The 5,591-nt window shown below is 37.7% G+C and overlaps 1 protein-coding gene across 1 annotated transcript in view; it reads right to left on the bottom strand.

Moving 5' to 3' along the window:
• Positions 1-5,591, bottom strand: part of LOC101848931 (inositol hexakisphosphate and diphosphoinositol-pentakisphosphate kinase 2) — a gene marked incomplete in the record, with an annotated part of 127,507 nt that overhangs the window by 13,045 nt on the left and 108,871 nt on the right.

Below are 5,591 nucleotides of genomic sequence, written 5' to 3'. Positions count from 1 at the left end.
ACAACAACAACAACAACAACAACAACAACAACAACCAACCAACAACAACAACAACAACAACCGACAACAACATCCACAACAATAACAACAACAATACGTTATTGTAATATATACATGTACAATAACCAAAAATACGGAATACTAAAGCAAAAACAGAAATCTAAATGATAGGTAAAGGGAATCATATTAAATTATTATACGTGCGGCTTGGTAATTAAACGAGAAAGACCAAAGTCCTTACCCCACGTCACTATGACAGATCAGACTAGTATCATCAAGTCCCCCGCGCCAATGTAATACATGTACGCCTTTATGCAGTTGCCAGCACCGTAAAAACTGACCCAAATCGAAACTGATCAAGACAATATTTAAGCTGGGTAGCAGTTTACGAAAACGGCAACATTTGGAAGAAATTTACAACAATATTAGTAAAATTTTAAAAGCATGATAATTATAGTTGTGATATTTATGTCATAAATCTTCACGGAAATTCCCAAGACCGCAAGATTTTCACGAAAATAATGAAGTTTGTAATCCCTTCTCGTGGGGGTTTGGGGTGGGGGGGGGGGGGAGAGAGACAGACAGACAGACAGACAGACATACATACATACATACACACACACACACACACACACACACACACACACACACACACACATACATACATACAGTCAGACAAACAGACATTAAGACAGACAGATAAAAAAACAAAATAACCGGCGTGACTGTATCTACTGCATAACAATAATAGGCCATTCTTCCGCGGCAGAAATCATGTTCTGTGCAATTTACCGATCGGTTAAGATTGCGCTGCTCGTTTTAAAGATCGTATAATTGTATCATTCTTGTGATCGTGATCCCTTCAATATCACATTTTAATTTTAATTTTCATATTTTTCCACTTTTGAAAATATACGTGGGTGTTCCTTGGTGTGAGTAAAAGAACAAAAAAGGAAGTGAATTTTAAAAAAAATTATTAAAAAAAATATATGATAGATGTACTTTGTGAACTTTGAGTGTGGTACCTGGCATTGTATGTATCATTCTTGTGGGCTCCTCAGTTTCATATGTTAATTTTTATTTTAATTCCAATTTTCATATTTTTACACTTTTGAAAATATACGAATGTTCCTAGACGTGAGTAAAAGAATAAAATAAAAACCTGGAACGATCTAAACGGTTATAAACGTTTCACGTCTCCATCGTCACATTAAAAAAATCATTTACGACGTACGGTACCCCGATCCAGCAGACCAGGGCCAACCGAGACTTCCCAGAGCCTTCCGCGCGCCACAAAGGGGGACTACTCGTGCTCTGGAGTTTCAGAGAAGCGTAGGTACCGACACAACAACAGTCAAACAGAGCTGGGTAAAACAAGTCAGAAACTAAACGAGGGATACTTTCTACACGATTGGGTTTTCACAATAATTATCTACAGCTAAAGGTACGCACTACAATAAGATATAAGAGCCAGGAGCCTGAAAATCAGACATTGATGGCTGAATCATTTAACAGCTTTTGAAGGGAAATAATCTTCTTCCACTACAACATACTAGCAAAAATTGTATAAGCTTCAAAGTGGTTCATTCTCACAATTGAGATATGAAAAGGGGTCCCCAAAAGCGCAAATTAGTTTGGTAACATTTTCAGGAAGAAATAAACATGTGTATGGACAGAAAAGGAACAAAGACTGTTTGCCCTCCTCCTCCTTCCCCTATTCAAATTTTATGAATTGAAAGAAAGAAAGAAAACGTTTGTTTCACTGTGGAAGACGACATCTAAATCTTTGCGCTTAGGTTGATTAGGACGTTTTTTTTTAAAATTCCCCTGAAATAATATACAACAAGGCATTCTAGGAATATGATCGGAAAAACTATAAAACAATTTAATACATTTTAAAAAGCTAAGCAAATAGAGGGGAAAATCAGAGATTGCAGAAAACCCCCAGGTACAAAAAATGTCTCCACAAATACAGGGTTGCCGGAGACATAAAACTAGATACCTACATGTCAAATTATAATTAAAAGAGGAAGGAAAAAAACAACTTCCACCATCAAACTACATGTATAATCAAAAGAAGAAGGAAACAACTTCCGCAAGACAATGGTTCAAAATATAACATAATATTTCAAATACGACACACACTTGTTCCAGGGGGGGAAAAAAGGGGGGGGGGGTTCAAAGGAAGAAGAATATTCGAATGTAAAACCTTATAGTAGAAAAAAGAGAGAAGCAAAATCAACTCTAGATTTTTTGCTAATGCACTTCAATCAAGAAAGAGACAAACATTGTTGGTTTATTTTTCTGACCTGTTGTTAAAAATCTTTTCACAAAGAAAAAAAAAGATGTACTTTAGAAATAGAAAATAGAAAAAAGCAATACAACAAACAACGAGAACTAAACTATTAAAAAACACGAAGTCTAAACGCCGCAATAATATGGTGCAACTGGCAATTGAGAGAAGGAGTTCAGAAAGACAACACAGAGAAGTCTTCACACTAAAAACGAAACCGAAGAATAAGACACAACTTGTGCAAAATCCATTCAACTATGCTACCCCAAAGCTGTCTGACCGTGGCAGAGCTACCCTGGTTTTCGGGATACAAAAAAAAAAAATTTAAAAAATCAACTACTCTCTCAGCAAAGGGACTAAAACCAAAAAGCATGTGCGGGTCTCTTTTCTAATGGTCTTACTGGAACATAGGTCGTCCTCGTCTCCTTCTTCCTCTCCACTCTCTTCTATGACTTGACGAGGGGAAAAAACGATTAGGAGACGATAATAAGAGGGAACAAATTTATGATAAACTTTACAACGACTTCTCCACAGAATTCATAGACGTAAGTAGTGTGATCGAAAACTACTTTTTCTTCTTCCCAACCCCTTCCTCATTTTCCTTCTTTCTTTTTTTCCTTCTTGCCCCCGTCGTCTTCCTCTTACTGCCTCGCTGTCTTCTTCTTCCCCTTCTTCTGTGTCCTATTGCTAGAACTAAAGGACTTTTTTTTTTCATTTGGAGGTAAACTTCCTTGGTCACACTTCAAGCCCTGCATAGGAATAACCTACCGTGGTGCGCTGAACGTTACCTGATGCTTTTTAAGATCCTCCCTTTGATTACATTAATCAAAGAATATTATGACAGGTCAGTCAGTACTCAGCTTTCTCACCTGACATATTCCAAAAAGCAACAAGAACCACAAAAATATCTTTAATAAAATCTAACCCTCCCTCTCCAATATAAATACAAAATCCCCCCACGGCATACAAACAAAATAAATAAAAAAATTCTGCAACTCCTTAACAATGCTTCTGTTTTTGGCTCCTCACATGCGCAATCAGTAGATACCCCAATGCCAACATTCATCATGTTATAATGACGCAGCTAAATATTCTTCAAAGATTCAAAGAACACACAACTTGAGAGGAAAAAAAAATAGCCTCAACATAAAAATAAGACCAAAGACCACACAGAAAGGTCAAACAACCTTGAACTATGACGTCAACCCCTTCACTGCTACTCTGAACACAGCTTTGCCGCAAAGGAGTGGGGCGGGAGTATGAGCTTATCAAAATGTCATTAATAGTCCATCCACGAAACTTCACACTGGGATATGAAAAAAGACAATCCTGTGAGTACCTTGTGAGTACCTCGTGAAAGTAATGTGTGTCACAACGCGGTGAAATCAGGAGTCCTCGTCAATTTTTGGGCATAATAAAATATAATATATGGAGTTATTGGTATGATCTTAAAGTTTATTCATTTGTCTTGCTTTTGATAAATGCTTTTTAAAAAAAAATCACCCCATCTATCTTGAATAGAGGTCGCGACGTTCGCAATAGAAGCAGGTATGGGTCACCTTGAGTCTGAGGTAGAATGAGCGAGGAAATGGAACTCAAGTCTGGTGAGTTCTAAACCTTGAGTGACCATGGAAACTTTAAATTTACAATTTTTGAGCCTTTGACGAACATTTTCAGTAAAAATTTACACAAAAATGTTTTTAAATAGACATAATAAAAGGTGTTGATAACCCCCCCCCAAAAAAAAAAAAAACAAAAAAAAACAACAACCAACAACGACAACCTCCATCCTCCTAAAAATAAAATCTTTTGATCAAAACTGCGTAAAGGGCTGAAAGACACCAGTTTCTCCGATGACGTCATTTTGAAAGGCGCTTGATTCCACCACCACGTGACATATATATATGGTAACGATAGTATTTCTCTTGTTGGATCATCCCTGAGCTGAGTACGTATAAGTACATTGTACAGATGTATAAGGTTACATTTTTAACACTGTTTCATCAGACCCGACAGTCTCAAGGGAGGCAATGAAAGGGTTGACAAAAACACCAACAGGACGAAATTCCGACCAAGAAATTTTTTTTTTTTTAAATGGCGGAGGAACTCAGAACAAAAATGAGAATCGAACCACGACCTCCACAACTTGTTCATAACCAGATCCCACAGAACATTGTCTTACCCACAGGTCTTGGGCAAAACTCTGAGAGGATCGGATTGGTTCATTGATTGTACATGGTTTACAGGCACTCACCGACACACATTTAGAACATGTAAAGACTTCGCTTTGCCAGGGCCAACACACGATCATGAGTGAGTTTTAAAAAAGTTTTTGTAAGAGTTTTATCGCACTTGCAACACAATAAGGTCACATAAGTGCCGAAGATTAGAGATGTTACAAGAGAGTAACAAACATAAAAAAGAAAGAGGAGAGATAAAGACGATATTTGTTTAATAGGAAAGAAGGAGCAAACCACTTCAGAGCACCCGCCAACCACACACTAACGAGTGAGTGGGGTACAGCAGCCCAGAAGACAGAAGGGGATGCTCAGATACCATTTAGAGCGCCGCATTGCCAGGCTCACAGCGTGACTAATTTTCTCATGGAATGTTTATATATAAACACACTCACACGCATACACAGACACAGACACAGACACAGACACACGTACACACACGAATTATTACGTTTTACGTACACACCGGAATGTCCAGTAATTTCAAAGCAAGATATCTGATATCTTTATGAATGTAATGTGCATTGATCATTCTTTAGAAAATAAAACTGCGCAGCATAAATGCGATTTATTATCATCATTATTATATTTATGCAATACACTTCTCCATACGTGAATCAAAGTCACTTCATGTGTGCTTAGTTTTAGTAAAAAAAATTTTACGGCACCGCAACACGCACAGGTCATATAGGCGTCAAAGATAACGAAGGTGTTAAGTTACTACACAGTAACATACACGTGAAAAGAAGGAAATTTTTTAAGTTTTAGTAAGAGTTTTACGGCACTTGCAATACAATAAGGTCATATAAGTGCCCAAGAATAGATTACGTGTTACAAGAGAGCAACATACACAAAAAAGAAGGAGGGGAGATTAGGACGACAGACGTTTGATAGGAAAGAAGAAGCAAATCACACCAGAGCACCCGCCAACCACCCACAAAAGAAGGAGAGCTTTAACGACCGACGACAGATGTTTGATAGGAAGGAAGGAGCAACCCATAACAGAGCACTCGCCAATCAGCCACGTTGATCTGAGTACAGGTGGTAACAACAAACCAACC

This window comes from Aplysia californica, unplaced genomic scaffold (genome assembly GCF_000002075.1).
Source record: "Aplysia californica isolate F4 #8 unplaced genomic scaffold, AplCal3.0 scaffold00005, whole genome shotgun sequence".
NCBI lineage: Eukaryota > Metazoa > Mollusca > Gastropoda > Aplysiida > Aplysiidae > Aplysia > Aplysia californica.
This window is presented reverse-complemented; position numbering and strand designations above follow the sequence as displayed.